General features: G+C 48.0%; 1 protein-coding gene across 3 annotated transcripts in view; it reads right to left on the reverse strand.

Annotated features, from left to right (window-relative positions):
- Positions 1 to 21,407, reverse strand: part of SMARCA2 (SWI/SNF related BAF chromatin remodeling complex subunit ATPase 2) — a 1,851,064-nt gene that overhangs the window by 168,220 nt on the left and 1,661,437 nt on the right. The window lies entirely within an intron of this gene.

Raw genomic sequence — 21,407 nt, forward strand, 5'->3', positions numbered from 1 at the left:
TAGCTTTCGAAATGGGAACAAAGACTTACTTATCAAACAACTTGCCTGGGTGACTAAGCTTGCAAGAATAATGAAAGATTGGATTAAGTACAGGCCCAGATGGACCCCTGGGGAACTAGACAAGGATGATCAAGGCTAAGGAGCCAAGAAGCTTTAGAACCCCCTCTACTTGATCCAGGATCAAGCCTGAAGCATTGGGATCATAGCTCTAATGTCCCAGACTCACTGCTACAGAGGAAAAGCCTTAAACTCCAATGTATCCAGGATCGCCTCACTGAATGGAAGCCTCCGTGATGGAATCAGGTGGGACTTCAGCTAGTTTACAGTAAAACCCAACGATATCAGAGTTCTGCTGTCATCCGGTGTGCTCCACAACTGACTGAGGAAAGCCCGTCTTCAGCAGGCAATCACTGGGGTATGGGAATACAGGAACTGCTGACATCCAAAGATGAGGAGCGGCAACCACCATCACTTTTGTGAACACCCGAGGAGCGATGAGGAGGCCATAGGGGAACCCATCAAACTGAAAATGTTCCTGATCCACCTAGAATCTCAGGTATTGCCTGAACCTCTTGGATCCAGAGCAGGCAGTATATGAGTCAATGGGAGTACTTGAACATGTCCTTTCTCACAAAAGTGTTCAGGGGTTGGAGATCAAAGGTTAGTCTGAGTCCCCAGTCCTTTATCAGGAGGAGGACATAGCGGGAATTAGAATGTCCATCATTATCGGAGTCAGGTACCCATTGCTATAGTACCCTTGGAGAACAACAGATGTTTCTCCTGTACCATGGTGGACAGATGCTCTGCTGAAATTAGTTCTGGTGTTGGAGGAATAGTGGTTGGGCTGGTTAGAACAATTTGCAAGACTCATCTTTCGGACATGGTGGATCACAAACCCTAGAGAAAGAGCTGCATTACCCTTCCTAATGGTGGACATGTCGCTAAGGGCAAACTAAAGCTGTATGTTTGCCACTGTAGCAGCCGTAGAGGAGTTTGAGGACTAGTGTCCCTGCTAGCCCGTGGGGATAGCCCCAAAATAACCTAGATACCTGCTTCATCATTGGCTAGGAAGGCTGTCTCTGCCTACAGGCCAGCCCTCTGGAATAGTCCAGAACTGGTGTGGGAAATGTTTGGCTGGGGTCAATGACCCCAAAGAGCATGCTGTAGTACTCTTGTCTTTAAATCATAACAAAATAGTGTCTTGCTTCTCTCCAAAGTAGCGAGAACCATCAAAAGGCATGACCATTGATAAAGCTCGTATATAGATGCAGAATCAGGTTGAACTCAAAGGCGTGATTAAGAAAGACAACACGGTACCGACTGCTCTCCAAATGAAGTCTGTGGTATACAAACCTGGGCGGATAAGATACTGGGCCTCATCCTGCCCATCATGTATCCTCTGAGCCAAAGACACTCTAAGAGCCTCTGAGATTGCTATCAAGATGTTGCTAGCCTTGTCCCAAAGGATGTATGTATCAGCCCAACAGACAGACTTGAATTATGGATTGCAGCGCCAACGCGGCATAGGAAACCTTAAGTTTGCCAAGGAAAATCATTTTGGATTCTCTATCCAGAGGATTGACTAGAAGTGAGTGGAGGCCTATAGGACAAGTTACTTACCTTCGGTAACAATGCATCTGGTAGAGACACAGTCTAGCTGCAGATTTCTTAACTTAGAATATCCTCCAGGCACCAGTCTGGATCCAGAGATTGTTCAGCAATACCTCTGTGTGCTGCGGGACAACATCGCAGGGCTACGCCCTGACGTCGTCCAAGGATATGACGTCAGTGGAGCCAAATTAATCCCTCCTGGCGCTCTAACGTCAGTTTTCTACTGTGAAACTTTTCCGCGCCAAAACGCGGAAAGGCATGGTAGACTTGAGAACATGCCAAATACAAGTACATTAGCCTGCACGATAGGTACCACAACACCAGCAAGAACCATAGTAGGACATAACATCTGTCAAACATAGAAATAAATATATATATATATATATATATATACACACACACATATACAACCCCATACAGGTGTATAAAGGACAGTGAGCATCTCTGATAGAGATACTCCGAAGGAAAACATCTGGCAGAAGCTACGAGCAGAGCGACCCGAGTCCCTGCCTGGGAAGTGCGTATGAAAAATGAGGCACAAAACAATGTGCACCTCCCCCTATCCGGCGTAGAACCAACTGCCGACAAGGAAATAAACAGGCAGGGTCTGAGCCATGAGGGAAGACCAAGGACAGAAGCCCTTCTTAACACCAGAGAGTAAGGAACAGACAATGCCACAAGAATCAAACACAGTCAATGCTGTGGCGCAAGTTGGATCAGCAAGCACGGCATGCTCGTGAACGTACCCAGAGTGTTTCAACACACCATGCCAGAACTGAAAATGGAAAAGAAACTGCACCTGAAGGGGAGCAGAACAACATGCTCGTTAGAGACACTGGCTTCAGGTGAAGACAGACAACATAAACGAAATGGTGGAAACAGAGCGGAACGCCTGAAAAGATAGCCAAGGGCAAGAAAAAAGTGAATAAGCGAACACGCCATGACAAGCCAGAAGGGGCGTAAAGCCAACAATAGTTTGGAGAGGTCTGCATCCTCAGAGGCAGAAGATAACTACAGACCAATAGGAAAATGCGAAGAAACAAAAAACAGTTTCTATTATCGCTATACTTCTATAGCAGGAACTAGAGTAAAACTCCCCAGAGAGGAAATAGATGACAATCCTAAGAGGACCTCGCCGGATACTAATTAAGGCCCTGCACCACCCAGGTAGAACCTTTCCTGGAGCATTGTACTCACACCACCCAGGAAGACACTGCCCGTGGCAAGGTAAAATGGCTATAAAATAACCAATGAATATCCCACATAGGGAATGTCACGTCCCTATAAAAGGGACACCTCTGGAGACTAGCTCTTAGACAGAGGAATTAAAAATAATGGCAGAAACAGCTGTGTAGCTGCACAGTCCGTCTGGGAAATAACAGCTTGAACCCAGCGACTGACACCAGAGAAAAGCAGTGACAATACTGCAACCAATGCAAATCAAGACAATAATTCTACAACAAGGGACTAGAACCAATGCCATTCACTGAAAACCAGACATGAGATGCTGAACCGCTGCATCAGCATGACTGTCAAAAAGTTGGGCCCCATTAAAGGGCAAATCACGAAGACGTTCCTGAACATTTTCAGGAAAACTGCCATCATGCAGCCAAGCATGGTGATGCAAGGCAACTGACCTGGCCATAGCTCGACCCACAGAATCAGTAGTGTCCATGGCAGACCGAATTGAAAATTTTGCCAGCTCACGACCATCCTGGAGTATCCGTGCCAGGTCAGCCCCCCCGAGGGCCTTCTGGAAGGGAGGGAAGGAAGCGCTCAACCGAGTCCCAGAGGACAAAAGTAGCTTGTGCAAACATGTAGGACGTGTTTGAGGACCAGCAGCCCAAACTCATGGAGGATAACATTTGCCGACCACATGTCTCCAAACATCGAGACTCTCTAGTGGGTGGAAGTATCGGAGCAGAGGACAAAGGTAGCTAAGCGGAGGCTGCCTGGACGACTAGCCCTTGAGCCCTAGGGTATGGGACAAACAGACTGGGTCATCTGGAGCCGGGTGGTGACGATGTGCGATAGCATGGTCCACCGAGTCCCCCGATGTGGGTCTCGCCCAGGTCACTAGAAGAATGTTGTACAATGACTCACCAAAAGGCAGCAATGGCTCGCCCTTCATCATTGCCCTGGTGGAGAAAATCCAACAAGGGATCGGAGGGCAAAAAGTGAAGGAGGCTGGAACTTCTAAAAATGTGCAAACGACCGTGGCAAACACTGCACTAGCCTCCGTCGCAATTCTAGGGGGTGACAGCAAATCATAGTTAGGGGACAGTTACAGGCTAACATGTCCACCAACAGGTTGCGCCTTAAAAATCTCATAGCGTGATATCGGTTTAGAATCCCACATGGACATCGACACTGGATCATTCTCTGATGCCGGTGGCGGGAACTGTTGTGGATCTTTTAGCCGGAATGAAAGTCTGTACTGGAGCAGCATGAACCTCGAAGCAGGTCCTGAGAGGACAGACAATACTGGGAAGGGAACCACTGGTGGTAACAAGTCAGATAGGCACTGCAGGTCCATGGGTCCTGAAAGCTTGCCAGAGGGAGCCGGAATCTCACTAGATTCTTTAGGAAAGCCCTCACACACCAACCTGGTTGGTGACATGCTTCATCATCGGGACCCACCGGGAGAGGCCGAGTGCCTCCCCGGTGTGCTGCAAAACCAGAGTTACTGTGAAGCTGGTTTTGTGAAGTGTTTTAAAAATGTCTGGATTGTGTCCAAAAAAGGTTTATTAAATGGCCAATCAGACACACTAAAAACAGAGTGTGGGAAACCGTGGCTGTATTAATTGTTCAGCTGGTTCCCATGGGGTGGGGTCGACATATTTCTGCCCAAGTGGTGTAATTCACCGGGAATTCATCAGGACCAGGTAGACTAAACCTTGGCGGTATGGGCACACTAAGGGCCACCCTGACCTGAGGACGTGAAAGCGAAAAAAATATATAGTGAAATGGTGCAATCAAAATGTCGTGCATGGTCGCTCTTATTGCAAAGAAACCAGATTGCACCTCTAGATTAAAAATAAACAGTAACAAACATATAAAGAGAAACAAGACAACCAGTTAATAACCCTCTTGAGTAGTTGTTTGTTACAGCGATATCATGCTCTTGTGCTCTCAAAGGTGCACGTTTGGTTGTAACAAGACAGTTTGTGCTATTGTGTTCAAACAAAGTGCACTCATGCTCAGGGTTGTTAGATTTCCTAAGTAGTATAGTAACATGCACTTTTAAACAAATAGCCAGATCGGTTCAAATGACCGGTATTGTTGTAATAGCGCTATTGCACCTGCACGCCTACTAGGGCGTTTAACGGTATATCTTATATGGTGGAGGAATACTGATCAGTAACCGTGAGCTCAAAGGGCGTGACCAGAACCCAATCGCACACATGCTGCGATTGCGAACATATTTACAAAAAAAAAACAAAAATAAAAATACACAGAGGTTCTCTCACGTTAGGGTTAAGGAGTATTCACACCATGGGTCTCGGGAGGGGGGTGGTGGCAAAAATGGCACACCCTGGGGTAGAAAGTAACAGGGGGAATGGGGTGAGTGGAGAACTCAACCAACAGGGGTTACTTATCAGGGAACTGCTGGAAAAAGACTCACGCGGTCATCGCCAGGCACCCGCTTCGAGCCTGTATGCTGCCCTCTTCTACCGGACCTCAAAGATGGGAGGTCCGGTATACCGAAGTGTTTAAAAGAGGAGCTCAGGTCCAGGTGGCGCGAAATCCGGCGTCACTAGGGGTGTGGCCACAGACAGCTTGTTGAATGGGCGTGCAAGTTAGTCCAATCCCGCGGCGCGTCTGACCGTGACGCTGTCAGCCAAGCTGTAGCGTGCGGACCAAAAACTGGACCGCTGCCGTTAGATTCGAACAGAAGTGCGAAGTTATAAAGGAAGTGAGAAAAGGAGTGTCAGAAAACTTTAGTAGACATTGTTAACAACCTGTCTAAACCGTATTATGGCTGACGTAAGAGAAAGACGAACCCGCTTGCCAAAAGAGGTTGTCAGAGAAAGCTAAACCGCTCAATACGGGGTACACAAGGAAGAGTTTATTTAACAAAGCTTTGATGGCAAGGTGTTACCGATGTGCGTCCAAGCGGCCAGAAGGGTTTAGCGCGCACATGCACATAGCCGTGTTGTAAAGACACTGAACCGCTGAAATCAATACTGGGTACACAAAGAAAAACTTTAACAAAACATAATCACATGGTGATTCCGATCTGCGCCCAAGCGGGCCTGAAGGGCATAGCGCGCACATGCATGTTGCAAAGACTCAGAAAGTAAGCTATCATGGTCTAATTTGACAGAAGTAGTCAATACCCCGTAGTTCGCAGGGGCATAGTGCTTGAGTGCACATTGGGGGTCGCTAGGTGAGCTTCCTACAAACAGGGAACCGCAGCAAGTGTTGTCATGTCAGTGCAACCTCCACTAATGTAAATCACTAGAGTAATAGATACCATCCCTGGAGTGCTGGTGTAGTTCAAACAAACTCTGCTAAAGATATTAATTTGACGGTAAATGAGTGGGAAATCGAGAGGCAACAGTAGGAGCTCTCAAAGAGATTATAGATATTCTCAAATTCGTTACATAAAAAATAGTGTCCCTCAAAAAGTGTGCCTCATGCTCAGTGTATGTGAATAGAGCTTCAGAGCGTACATATAGAGGAATTGAACCCAATCCTCTCATGAAGGCCAGCCTCAACTACCCATGTATCGTTGGAGTGTAGGGGTGTAAGGAAGGTGTTTGGTAAGGACAATGAGGGCGCTCGTACTACTTCACATGTGATATTAGCGCCTAAGTACTGTGCCCCAAGGAATATCATCATTCAGGCCTTGTTTGCGAGTCCCTAGGTGGTAAACCCACCTTTGTTCTTTCTTGAATAGAATCTGTGGTATGTTTTTCCCAGAGGTTACCTGCTCTATGATAGTGCATTTGAGATCGTTGGTAGTATGGTTGCTCTGTAGGAAATGTTCACTCATCTTGGTTGTAATTTTCTTGCACCTAATGTTACTTCTGTGCTCACATAGTCTTTGTTTGATCTTGCGTGTAGGCATGCCACATACCGCAACAGGCAGGGACATGTGATGAGGTACATCACGTTGGTGGAGTTGCAAGTATTGCGGGCCTGCTGTGTCCACGTTTTCCCAGGTTCGAGATTCAAAACCTATGTATGTGATGTCAGGTGACAAACACTGCAGTTTGAGCAGGGAAAATGGCCCACCACTTTCGGGAGCTCCCATGTTTCAGTGACTGATCTAGGACCTGTTGTTGGTTGTTCTCTAGGACGTGTATGGACTAGTGAGTCTTTTAAGCGTCGTCCCTTTTTTAAGGAGAAAAGTGGTTTTGTCCATGATCTGTTGTTGCTTGTTAGGATTTTCAAATGTTTGTTAATGGACGTTTTCAAGATGTTTGACATGCTGCTATAAGTTGTGACACAGGTAAGTGGAGTCACTGTAGGTTCTTTGGGGTTGTCCTCCAGTAGAGCCCCTCGAGGTTGATTTCGGGCTCTTTTGTAGCTCTTGTTCAGAACTTGATCTGGATAGCCCTGAGCTTTTAATCTTGTAGTGAGGTCTGCTGCTTGTTCAAGGAAGACTGTCAATTCACTACAGTTTCTTCTAACTCTTAGGTACTGGCCATAAGGTAGGTTTTCCCGTAATGGACAGGGGTGAAAACTTGAGAATTCCAATATACTGTATTTAGCAGTAGGGTTGTAGCGTGTTCTGGTGGTAAATCTGCCATTGGTTATAGAGATGACTACATCTAGGAAGTCCACCTCTTGCTTGCTTCTGGTATGTGTAAATTTGAGGTTCACATCAAGGGTGTTAATCCATTCAAGGAATTCCCCCAGGCGTTCTTCGGTGCCTGTCCAGATTAGCAGGACGTCATTGATATACCTCTTCCAGAATCTAATGGAAGAGGCATATCGATTGTCCGTTGGCAGAATGAACTTTAGTTCAAAATTGTGAACGTAAAGCCGAGCCACAATAGGGGCAACTGTGCTGCCCATTGAAGTGCTGGTGCATTGGAGAAATAGATTGCCCTTGTACTCAAAAAAGTTCTCATTGAGAGCTATTGTGGCACACTCAAGAATGAATTCCTTCGGTGTCTGATACTCCCAGTTCCCGGATGGTGTCATCCTGGGGGAACGCTCGTATATAGGCTCTCAATATCAAGGGTCACTAGTATGATGGAGTCTTCCTCAACAACAACCTCCTAAAGAAGCTGTAGCAAGCTCTTAGTATCTTTGAGGTATGTGGAAGTTTGCTGGATTATGGGGTTTAGGAAATGGTCACAGAAGCGTGACAAGGGTTCTAATAATGAACCAATGCCCGACACGATTGGTCTTCCTGGGGGCGGGGTTTTATTTTTGTGGGTTTTTCGTAGTGTGTAAAAGTATGGAATCACACTATCCCCTATGGTCAGGAAGTCAGCTTCGTGTTTGGTTATGTGTCCGTTTTCCTCTGCTTCAATTACCATATTTACAATTTGTGTCTTGTGCACAGAGGAGGGGTCCTTCCTTAGTAGGGTGTAGTTTTTTTGTGTCATCCAGAAGGTTTCTACAGACTTTGTCATAGTCTTCAGTGTTTTGGATAACTATACCCCCACCCTTGTCGGCTGGCTTTCTGGTAATCTCTTTGTTTGCTTGGATTCCCTGCAGAGCTTGGAATTCTAGGGCACTAAGGTTTTTGAAAATTGGAGGTTCTCTGTAGGCCTCAATTTCGTGAAAAACAGCCTGTTCAAAGGCTGTGATCTCGGCTGGTACCGAGTAAGGAGGAGGGGTAAAGGTTGATTTTAATCTCAAACCAGTGTCTCCATGGTTGGTCTGTGACCCCTTATCCTCCTTGCCCTCAAAGAAGGCTTTCAGTTTCAGCTCCCTAAAAAAAAGTCAGCTAGTTCACAGTGCAGTTCGAACTTAACTGGTCTGGCTGTTGGGACAAAACCAAGGCCCTTTTCTAGCACTTGGGTTTCAACAGGGGATAGGGTTATTTTAGAGAGGTTAGTGAATAGATTCCCTGCGTGCTTGTGCTCGCTAACTGAGTTTTGCTGGGGGTATTGTTCCCCACTGTGTCCTCTGTTTCCCATGAGACTTGCTGTTGCCCTCTTCTTTTGCCCCTTCCTTTCCGGCCTCTCTCTAAAAAAGGAGGCTGGTATAAATTGTGATGGAATTGAGGAGGGTGCATGTAGGCTGGATTCCAGCCCATCATTGGGAAATGAGGTTGTTGAAAGTGCATCAGTGGTGGCCCAACCCCTTGTTTGGGAAAAGGGGGGCCATCTATGTTGTTGGTAATTCTGTCTCTGTGTTCCTCTCCCGCCTCCTCTTTTTCGCTGTTTGTAGCTTCCACTACTTGACCCACTGCTAATGGAGGAGTTGTCTTCTGAGTTATCCGAATTTACGTTGTTTCTTGCAGATGGTGTGTAAGTAGGGTCAGAATAGGGATAAACTTTGTTAAATGAGAATTTTTTGAGGTCTTTTTTGGAACTTGGTCACTTTGGATTGGGTAAGGCTTTCCTTGTATTCGGTAATGTCTTTGTTGAATTTATCAAGTTTTTTCTTGTACCCAGTCAACGTGGTTCTGAAGTGCGTTTCGGTCTGTTGTGTCTCCACCATCAGGGTTTCTGACAGACGGAGAGCTGTTTTAATGATAAGCACTAGCCAATCGCGTGTACAGTGCCACGCTATCATGGCCCATTCTTTCTGAAAGGTGGCATCATCAAGAAAGATACGGGGTGCATTTGTCACCAAAAGGCCTCTTGGTGCTGTGTATGTACAAAGGTACTCGGTGAGTATGGTCCCGTGTAGGATGGTCCATATCCTCTCTCGTTTCTGTTCTGACAATTTATCCCATTCACTGGTATGGGTAATTGCCTGGAAGATAGCGGGATCTGCAAAAAGTGAGGGGCCCGCTAGGATGGTGTCCACCTCTGACTCAGGGTATGAAATACCCAGATTAGCCATGGTGTATGTATGTGTCTCCCCTCTTCTGCTATCCATTAATTAAGCTCAGGGTCAGATTCCCACTGGTGCACCGTTGGAAGTGGGTAAGGCATGGTACAACCTTTGACAACATCTGTGGGGTTGTGCGGCTAAGTGTAGGACACTGGATATCTATTTTCGTTCAGTGTATAGAACAGAATAGTGTACTTAAATTTGCATGTGATAAGCATGAATAGCTTTATATTAATATATCTTTCACATTTATACCCTGTGCACATCTGCTTTAGAAAGGGCCTCTCTCCCTATACTTGCAATGTGACTGCTCTTTATGAAAAGGTTTTGCTTGTAACATTACAAGTACACACGCCTGCCTGTAAAGATGCTTCTGCACTCTACTTCCACAATCCTAACCACCCGAGGCCTAGATCACACTATAGCAAACCCTGCAAATACAAAACAGAGGAAATCACAAATATAAAAGCAAGTTGGAGCAGGCTGTTTGATGACAAATGATGAAACAAGTTCCACATGTTCTACTAATGTTATGGGCTTAACAGTACACTTATAGATGTGCGGAGAGACCAGAATACACTAGCGTATGTGAACACGTTTCTAACCTTCTGTAACACTCTGTTTCTGGTGTTTCTATAGCTAACCGCAAACTCCTCACCCATAGGTATCGCTTGATCTGGCACAACTACCACATATAAGAGCCACCCCTGCATGTCGACATCATTTTATTTTGTGACTCTCTGCACAGTCAGACTCCGAGCCTAATAACAGATCAGATGTGGCAGTGTGCAGATCTCTAAATTGAGACCTTTTTATAAATGGAGAAAAGAGTTCATTCCACAGTCTGGGAAATGGTGAAGATAGAGTAACCACCAGAAAGAGCATTACCAAAGGTAAGTTGTTCTTCTGATGGAAACTTCTAACTGCAGATTCCTCACCTTGTGAATAGATACCAAAGCAGTTTCTCCTAAGTTGATCTATGAAATGGCTCCAACAGGAAAGAATGGACAAATCGTCCTACCGCCTGGACCTGGCTATCAAGGCAGTAGTACTTAATGAATGTATGAATTGACAGCTATGTCGCAGCAGTGGATAGGTCGAACCAAAGTATAAGAGATATAAAGTGACTTGTGCTTTACGAACAGTGCGATGTAAATGACGACTATGGGCACATATCGAAAATGAAAAAGATAGAATAACAGTCTCATATCCCAAGTCGGCTGCCAAGGAGAATGTTATTACATATTAAGCAGTAGGAACTAGGTGAAGTATTTGAAATGGTAAGAAGACAAGTAGCATACATTCAATTGTCTACAATTATAGTAGAGCACAACCCCAACAGCGGTTGGGTCATACCAGGGTGTTAAGTGACCTTTGCTTCAGAAATAGGGCAATTATAAGTAACAACTATGCACATATAGCAAATGGTGCAATAAAGAATAAGGGTCTCATCGCATGAATCAAATGCCAAAATAAATATAAAATACATGTTCGAAATTTGAGAATATTAAAAATGTTAAAGATAATTTCATAAGTCATTGCCCAGCAGCTTTCAAAATTGTTCTCCTGTTATGCCAAGATGCCTCTAAAAATTAGCTTACAGCTAAAACATTTTTAAAAGAGGTGTCAGTTTTTAAGAAGCCTAAGAGCTACCTGGTATCGAGTTATTCCCAATACGCGACGAACGAGTTAATTACCTTCGGTAACGATGTATCTGGTAGAGACATAGTCTAGCCGCAGATTCCTTAACTTCGAATATCCCCATGCGTCAGACTGAATCCAGAAAACTTTCCGCAGCATCTCTGCGCGCCAGGGCGGTGCCGCAAGGCTCCGCCGACGTCGTCCACGGATGTGACGTCAGCGGAGCCATATATGCCCCTCCCGGCGTGCTGACGTCAGTTTTCCCCGGAAAAACTTTTCCGCGCCACAACGCGGAGCCAACACCAAAAAACTGTTAGAATATGGGAACAGTGTGCGAAAATGATGAAAGGACATGGAATGGTGAAAAACAGCACCATAAAGGAAAGTGCCAGGCACTGTATATTGCAATCTAGTAAAGGGAAAGAACAGGGCACCGCTCTGAGAAGCAACCCAGCAAAAATGAAGGCCAACCACCCTTGGAGGTAATGAAGATGTAAACAACATCATGGCAGACGACAAAGTCCGCAACCTTAATGTATAACTGTGAAGGACGACAAGTCCGGAACACAGGAGCCAGGACAATTGACCAGAAGACGTCACCAGAAAGGACGTTGTATCCCCAATAAGAGACCTATAAAATGTAGCAGAGCCAATAGACTTCAAACCAATGGAGCACAGGGTTGGTAAGAGACCCCAAGGCGATAGAAAAGGGGAGAGCGGGGTGGGAAAAAACAAGAATAGAACCCACACTGTACAACCCAGAGTGTAGGGTTGGAAAGGATACATGATACATGAGCATACCGTTCAATTACAAGCCTGGGCGGAGTAGAGCTATGAAAATAGAATGAAGCATCAGCATCCTGTGTTGGAGTGAAGTGAAAGTGTCATCCTGCAGAAGGATTAAGCCACGTGAAGGGAGGCGAGTGTAGAAAGCCCAACCTGAAAAGGTCCTCGCAGAACGGGGAGGACGGGCGGGCGTTAAGGAATCTGCGGCTAGACTATGTCGCTACCAGATACATTGTTACCGAAGGTAAGTAACTCGTTCATCTGATAGAGACGCCTAGCCGCAGATTCCTTAACTTAGAATAAATACCAAAGCCATACCCATAGAGCAGGCGGGTCTGCGACTGAAGCCCAATAAGTTGCTGAGGCAACATAGCCGTCAACAAGGGGACGACCCCCGGTGGGGACCGCAACCAGCGCAGCCACACCACACCATGAAGCTCAGAAAGAGCGAAAAACATTGTGAGGCAAAAGTACCGCAAGCCGTCAAAGAACAGCATGAAAGCACAAGTTACTTACCTTCGGTAAAGATATATCTGTAAGAAACAGTAGTTAGTGTTAGATTCCATACCTTAGAATATCCGCAGGCGTCAGACTGGATCCGAAAAGTTTTCGTCAGCAAAACCCCTGCGCGTCGCTAGGCGTCGTCTGCGGCTCCGCGTCCGTCGTCGGCATCGTGATCACCAGGATGACGTCGTTGGAGTACTTAGACGCCGCCCTCGCGCGCTGACCTCAGTTGTTCTTTTTTCCGCGCCAGCAAGCGCATATCTGGGAAGAGCAGTACTCTTAGTAATTTTTTTACTAACTTTTTTGATCTACTTTGATCACTTTTCGAGTCGACCCTCGACTCACGGTGCCGATAGGGACGCCTGGTTTCAAACCTTGCGAGGACTGTCACCTCTTGATGTCGGTGACCGACCCCCACCTTCGGTGCCTTTACTGTCTTGGGGCCGACCATGATGACAAGTCGTGCCCGACTCTTGGGCCTTGACTTCGAAGGCTAGACGGAGCGGTCCCTTAAGCTGCTCTAGCACCGGCAGTCGGCTCCGCGCCACTCAAGGTCTCGGTTGAGGAGGAAGTCAAGGGACCGGTCCTGGATCCGCAGTCATCTCTACCAGATACATCGTTACCAAAGAGACGGAGCTAGACACGACAGTCGGAAACTGTCAGGACAAATCGAATGGTCCAAGGACTCAAGAAGCGAGTATCCTAAAGAGAACACTCCCCTTGAGAGTGGTACAGGAGGAATCCAAGCAGAAGTGTGTAAAACACCTGTGCGGAAAGTAGCAGGGAAATGTGTAAACATTCCTGTTGGGAAAGAGGGCACAAGGCGAGGTACAGGGCGAAATCGCCGCCTTGAAAGAAAAGCTCAGTAAAGGCTGAAGTACGAACATTTTATTTACCCTAGTCGCTGCGTTTGTCGGCCAACAGCCGTCGCGAGCACTACCTCCGTAGTGCTGCATACGTCCGTTGGCCGCGGCGGCCCGGCACACTCCGCTAAACCGACGTACCGCAGCGGAATTGCCGCCGCGGTTAAAGGGGAGGAGAGAACCAGCACCACAGAAAAGAAGAATCAAAGCAAACACCCTATGATAGCATTCATACCATGGTGCATTCCCAGGTTGCACTAACACTAAGAAGCGTACCACCCAATGGTTGTATCTTGGCACAAAAAGAGGCTAGGGTGTCATTGGTGACAACTGCGCCTGATCTGAATAGAACAAGGCCCAAGATAGTGACTGGCAAAAGAAGAAGTTGAAGTTGAAGGGTTTTGTAAAGCGCTCTACTACCAAACGGTTTCTTGGCGCTGCAAAAGGGAACTGAAACTGAGGAAGGAAGGGGGTGTAGGATTAGGAAGAATAGGCAGAGGAGAAGAGATGGGTTTTCAAAGCTGACCTAAAGTCAAGATAGGAAGGAATGGACTTAATTGCCAGAGGGAGTGCATTCCAAAAGAGGGGGGCAAGTGTCGAGAACCTGGAAGCACCCGATTTCTTCTTGCGGAAGCAAGGGACGTGGAGAAGTAGCTGGGAGGAGGAGCGAAGATTTCTAGCTGGAACATAAGTATTGATCTTAGTTCTAATGAATGCTGGAGCAGGGCCGGCCAGAGACATAAAGATCAGGCAGCCCATTTTGAAGAGCGAGCGTTCCTTAATGGGGAGCCAGTGGAGAGTTTTAAGCAGTGGGGTGGTATGACTCGATTTAGGGAGTCTGTAGATAAGGCGAGCAGCTTGGTTCTGGATAAACTGCAAGCAACGGCGCTCGTAAGCAGAGATGCCCACATAAAGGGCATTGCCGAAATCTAGGCGGGATAAGATCATTGCCAGGACAATGACTTTGAGGGCTTCAACCGAGAAGTAACGCGAGACTTTGCGGATGGTTCTCAGGGACAGAAAACAAGAGGAAACAGTCGAGTTTATTTGGGGGCGCAAAGAGAGGTCTTGGCTGACTTTAATGCCCAGAGTTTTAACGGAGGCAGAGGGAGACGGGGGAGGACCAAAGATGGGGGGCCAAAAAGCAAAGGACCAGATATGAGAGGGACCACCGGTGAGAACTAGCTCAGTCTTGTCGGGGTTCAATTTTAATTGATTGAGGTTCATCCAGTTGTAGACGAAAGTTAGAGTGGAATGGACCCTAGTAATTGAATCAGGGGAAGAGGAAAGGTTAAAGATGAGCTGGAGGTCATCAGCGTAATTGAACGCCGTGACCTCCATGTCCTGTAGAGCAACAATGAGGGGGTGTATGTAAAGGTTAAACAAAAGGGGGTAAAGGGAGGAGCCTTGGGGTACCCCACTAGAGACAGAGCGGATAGGTGCAAGAAAGCCCTCCAATCGAACCGCCTGAGTGCGGTCAACTAAAAAGGAAGTAAGCCAAGTCAGGGCCGACCTCCGTAGGCCGGCGCCCCTGACACGATCGAGGAGAATGGAATGGTCGACCGTGTCAAAGGCGGCGGATAGATCGAGAAGAACTAAGGCCTGGGGGGAGTTGGAGTCAGCGCTGCGCCGGAGCTCATCAACCACCGAGAGGACAACAGATTCCGTAGAGTGAGCAGGCCGGAAACCGGCCTGGTGGTCCGCTAGGAGGTGATGGGCCTCAATGTAGGTCGAGAGTGAAGAGGTGATGTGGCTCTCCAAGATCTTGCCCAGAAGCGGGAGGAGCAAAATGGGTCTAAAGTTGGAGGAGACAGTGGGATCAGCACCAGGTTTTTTTATAATAGAGATTACCATGGCAGATTTGAACGCATCAGGTACAATACCTGAGGTGATGGAAGTGTTAAGCAGAGTAATACGAGGAACCGGACAGTGAGAGAAGATCTCCCTCAGGATATGTGCAGGGCAAACGTCCACGGGGGAACCTGTTTTAACTTTTCCCAGGAGAGTACGGAAGACCTCTTTTGTGATCAAGGGAAATTGATTGAGAAAGAAGCGGGGCGGAGACAACGGAGGGCAAAGGAAAAGGGGTGGTGGCAAGGGAATGTTCTGCTTTATAGTGGTGATCTTCTCAATAAAAAAAGTCATAGAGGGTGTTGCAGAGGAGTTGGGAGGGAATAGGTCTGGGCGCAACTCTGTCGGAGGCAGCAAGCTCATGCACGATCGTAAAGATTCCCTTAGGTTTGTTAACTGCCTGATGAATTTTCTGGGAGAAATGTTCAAGCTTGGCGGTGAGTATAGCCTTTTTATAGGCGCGAAGGAGAGTCAGATAGAGAATCTTGAGGTCAGGGCAGTATCAGCAACGCCACTGGCGCTCAGCCTGCGAAGTGCCAATTTCTGGGTCTTTAGGGCATCAGAAAACCATCTGTTGGCATCGTGGGGACGGCGCGTTCGGACCCGTCTTGGAGGTGCAACTTGATTGCAGGCCTCTGAGAGCCAGTCGTCGAAAGTGGCTACCTGCCTATTAGGAGGTAAGTCTGCTAAAGTGGGAGCGGAGGAGGCAAGAGAATGGCCTAGGGCAGTCAGGTCCACCCTGTTCCAGTTGCGAGCGTAGATGTTTTTGGGGAGAAGAGCAGCCACATAGGGCAAGAGGATCACAGTGACTCTGAAAAACGCCCTGTGAATACAGGCGAGGCAGAAGCCATACAGTAAGGAACCTAAACCGAGGCAGTGAAGGATTACTAGAGCTAACTGCACCGAAGGTGCAATGAGCGATGCTAATGTCAGGATCGCAGAACGGCATACAGAAAAAAAAAACAAGCAAGATTGTGTCGAAAAGCTCCATAGGAGCGTACCAAGGCTAAGGCAGTCACCGAATAGCCTATAAATACCCCACATGGGGTAAGTGTCAACCCCTGCGAGGGGGAGTCCTCTTGGGCAAAGCACAAATTCAGAGGACTGAAAGTAAAGACAGAACCAGCCGTCTGGCTGCACGTAAAGAATACGGAGATGGTGGGACCACCACCTACACTATCCGGGTGCTACGTAGAGTACTGGGAGATGTACGAATTCAGACCAACAAGGCAACATCGCATACGCAGAATAAAAGAATACTGATAAGGCAAAAAGGGCGTGCCGCAAGAGTTACGGTAGCCCTGACATGAGACGGGAGACCGCTGAATCTGCGTGGCTTTCAAAAAGGTCCACGCCACTGAAAGGCAGATCCCCAAGAGCATCCCGAACACTGTCCGGGAAACGACTGTCACGCAGCCAAGCATGGCGGCGCAAAGCTACCGACCGAGCAAGAGCCCGTCCCACCGAGTCAGGGGCATCAAGAGAAGAGCGGAGGGAGAATTGTGCCACTCCCCTGCCATCATGCAGATGGCGGATTAATTCAACCCGCGGGCATTCTGGAATTGAAGGTAGAAGAGCCTCGACCAAGTCCCAAAGGGAAGAGGATGCGCGTACGAACACACAAGCTGTATTCAAGGCGCAGATTGCAGCACTGGCAGAGGCGATAAGCTGGCGACCACATGCGTCTAACCACCTAGACTCGCTGGTGGGTGGCAACAGAGGCAGGGCGGAGGAAGACTAAGTCGATGGAGCCCTAGGGTGAAGGGACAGACGGAGCGGATCATTAGGGGCAGGACCATGTCGATGAGCTATGGTCAGATCAACAGGGTCACCCGAGGAAGTTCTTGCCCATGTGCCCTGCAAGATGTCAAACAAGGACGCCCCAAGGGGAAGCAAAGGCTCCACTTCAACCAGCTTCATATGGAGAAGATCCAACTAAGGATCAGAAGACAGAGAAACTACAGGGGGCTGAAAACAAAGTATAGCAGCCGCCCTGTGAATAGCCCGTGCGTAGGCAGCACTAGCCTCAGTTGCCAGGCGGGGAGGTGACAATAACCCATCCATAGGGGATGGCTGGAGACTATTTCGTCCACTAGACAGCAACAGTGGAGGAGCCGGGGGCTGATCCGGAGTCCACGCCACACAAGGTACCGGCACCATGGGCCGAGACGGCAGGAGATCAGGGGAGTCCAAAAGAGAGTCAGTGTGTGGCATAAGAGGAGGCGTAGGTGCCGGCACCGCCATCGACCGCCACTGCGTGGGAGTCGCATCGACATCCGAGGAGTGGGGGTGGATTATCAACCTCCTGAAATAGAGGAGTCGTGGATGTCGGCACTGGCGTCGATCGAGTTGAGCCAGAGTCGTCTGGACGTTGACGACCTCCAAGGGGAACTCCGGCTCGGCACCGTCCGACGTCGCCCACACTGCAACATATGGGGAACAGGGAGTTGAGCCTGGCGCCCCCTCAGACGTCGACGCAGGGAGCCACTCAGGGCTATGCAGAGATTGACGGGGTGGCTAGACAGACGACTGGGAGGACCCAATGGGCTGTGTCCCGTTGGCATCGAATCAGCTCCGGAACCGGAGTCGATGCACACAGCCGGAGCCAAGGACAATTCCGCCGGGGAAGACCCGACATGGGTGCCCTCCACCTCTATGGGACCCGAAGGCACACCAGGGAGAGGGGGTGATCCAAAATAAGAGCGGAGTGTTTCAGAATAAGCCTCCATTTGGGGTTGTGTCGCTCTGGCACCCGGAAAGGGGGTGTACAAAGGAGACGACTGCCAGACGCCCATCCCCGGCAGGGAGTGAGAAGAGCAGGCGCCAGCGTCATGGGTTGGGGAGGAAGACCTCCTGGACTTACATTTGTGTTTACCCTCCAAACGACGTCTGCGGGAACAACCTCGGGAGAGGGCTTGATCGCGAGAGGGAGAGTGGCTACGCGAAGGTGCAGGACCGGACAGCCGTGCAGCCAGCAATTTCATCCGACGCTCCCGTAAGGACTTTGGTTTAATCCGCTGACAATTGTCGCACTCTTTGGAGTCGTGGTGCACCCCGAGGCACCACATACAGATGTGTGCGGGTCCGTCACGGACATCTGACGTGCACAGGTCTCACACTCCTTAAAGCCCAAAGGCATCGCACACTGTTCCGGGACGTTGAAGGCGTCAAAAAGTCCTGAAAAGCAGGTCAAGGAACCGCTAGTTTTCCAGGATCCGCGTTGGGATGCTGAAAAGAAGAAAACCGACGTCAGTGCGCCGGGAGGGGGGGGGGGGCGCATATATGGTCCGCTGACGTCACTTCTGTGGACGACGTCAGGGCGGAGCCATGCGCGCCGCCTCCGGCGCACGGATGTGCTGCTGCGGAAAGTTTTCCGGATCCAGTCTGACGCCTAGTCATATTCTAGGTTAAGGAATCTGCAGCTAGACGTCTCTCTCAGATATATGGGGCAGATCCACTTAAGACGCAAGATCGAATACTCTGAGCAGAAGAACAATAAAGGTCTTTGACAACGAGGTGACCTCTAAACAGATGCACCTTTGTTGCGGAGTACCGCAGGGGTCATCCCTGAGTCCCACCTTATTCAACGTTTACATGTGCTCCATAGCAGAGGTGATATTACCTTTTGGCGTACATATAGTTACCTACACAGATGATAGGCAACTTGTGATAGGGCTTAATGAGCCGTAAGTTCGCCCTCTAGTCTTTGCCCATGGTTAGAAAAAATTGCCAACTAGATGAATGAGTCCTTCTTGAAATTGAACGGGGAAAAAAGCGAGACAATGATCTTGGGGAATCATTACCCCCTTGAACTAAACTCAATCTGTCCGACCACCCTTGGTCCTGCCCCCACCCCAAAGACTCAGTTAAAAAGCCTGGGTGGACCAAGACCTCACCTTCAAGCCTCAAGCACGGAAGATGGCGGCCACGTGCTATGGTATCCAGAAATTATTTGAAAAGTCCTCCCCCTTCTTCCACTCCAGGCAAGAAAAATCATGGTTCAAGCCCTTATCCTGTCTCGGCTGGACTATGGCAATGCCCTTTATCTAGGTGCTCCTACTGCAACCCTTTCCAAACTCCAGACTATACAAAACTGGGCAGCAAGAATTCTCCTGGGTACGCCTAAGCATCACTCAGCTAAACCTGCTTTGAAATTGCTCCACTGGCTCCCCATTCGGGAGAGAGTTAATTTCAAAGCTTTGTGCATTGTCCACAAGTCTTTAGCTGGAAAAGGCCCCGCCTTTTCCGACACCATCATTCAGTCCTCCCTGCCAAACAGAAGTCTTCGCTCAGAGATGAACTTGGTCACTGTCCCTAGGATCAAGAAAGCACGAAGTGGGGGTTGGCTATTCTCATGTAATGCAGCCAAGGCTTTGGAACTCCCTCCCACCCCACCTACAAAAGGAAACCAACCACCTGGATTTCCGCAAACTGTTAAAGACCTTGTTATTCCCTTAGCTGGCAAACTCCATATAACTGCTGCTACCAGCGCTGGGATGCCTCCGAGTAGCCAAGCGCTATACAAAGGCTTTTTTCATTTTATTTCATTCATTCATTTACTTTAAATGCGCTTTGTTATCATTGCCCTAGCCACACAGAGGACATGCCATAGGTAGACTCAGCCAGTGTTCACACCATTGCTGGAAGATGCCCTGCGTCACCTCCAGGTGCACCTGTCATTCGTGATTGTGCGGAGTGGTTTCCTCCTGGAGTTAAAATATCATGCCAAGGGGGTATTAATCAGGGACATGCCCTGCACACTTAGCCAGTTCCAGTGGGACCAGGACTTCACTCTGCCCTGCTTGTTGCAGTACTTCATGGCTGTGGTGTTATCTGTGTTGCCTATCGGCCTCCTTGTAGATCCATATAAAGGTTTTCATCGTCATAGTATAGGGGTACATCATCCCAGTCATCTCCATTGTCGCCATCCAGACCTTGCTGGCTATGTTCAGCGTCTGAAGGAATGCTGTTCTGAAGTTCTTGTGGCTAAACCCTGGGTAATGACAGTGTCCTATCAGAGTAAAAATGAGGTTGAACCAACTGTATCAAAGGTTGCGGAGGACATGACTTCAGAAAAGGTTGTGTTGAATTTGCCTTAGAGTCTGACAAAACAATTAGGTCTTCTTGGGCGTCGGTGGTATCAAAGGTGTCGCCAGTCTCTAAGTCGGGTTGGGTGTTGGTCCCAGAGTCACAGTGGTTCGCAAAGCGGGCTTAACTGACCAGGTAGAGTTGAGGGTGGATCCGCAAATGGTAATTCGAGTGGAAGTCTCTTTGGACCCTTGACACCTTAGGTGCGCCAAAGGAGGCTAAGTAGTGGCGAAAATCTGCAACATTTGCTACTTGAAAGTCTCTATTTTTTGTGGCATCGCAGATGGAACGGGAAACTCGGATTGCATCGAGGAAAACTGTTGAATCCGTTCCTCTGTAGGAGACTGGAACCCGGACACCTTAACGTTCCTGTGACTTCTCTGGTTGAGTGGCAGGACATGTCCGAATCTCACTTCGCATTCTTATGCTTTTCCTTCACCTTGGAATTACCTGAAAATTTGGAGTGCGTAGAAGGTCTTCTACAATAACAGGTCTGCATCCTCAACCGGGATCGTTCCTTATGCACCATTTTGACAATGTTTGGTGACAATGAGTTTAACTTTGTGGTCCTTGATAGCCGTGGGGTTCATCGGGGCGCAGTCTCCACAAAATTTGGAGGTGTGAGAAGAACCTAGACCAGATACATGCTTCCTTAACAGTCCATAGTAGTTTTAAAACATAGCAGTTTTTGTGGGAAGATTTCACTTGCACACTGTAAAAAGAGTTTTGAAAAGAAAAAGTTTCTTGTAGACTATGTAGATTGATTGGGAGAGCCCAAAATCTGCATCTAAAGGCGTGGAAAGAATCAAAGTGATGTATAGCAGTGTTGCTTAGATGCGACTTCGGCATTACTTCTGAGAGTGGGACAAAGTCGACAGCAGGAGCAAGACACCACCTGCTGACACGCAGGAGGAATGCTGAGAGAAATCTCCAGGGCCAGTCTCACACTTTTCACAAGGTGAGGAATCTATGGTTAGAAGTATCCATCATAAATAATATTATAAGACAGTGTATTCACAAAAGTGATAAATTAATATTAAGAACTTAAAAAAGATGAACATACATTTATTTCAATATTAGAATTTGTTTATGAAT

This window comes from Lissotriton helveticus, chromosome 2_1 (assembly GCF_964261635.1).
Source record: "Lissotriton helveticus chromosome 2_1, aLisHel1.1, whole genome shotgun sequence".
In the NCBI taxonomy this organism is placed as follows: Eukaryota; Metazoa; Chordata; class Amphibia; order Caudata; family Salamandridae; genus Lissotriton; species Lissotriton helveticus.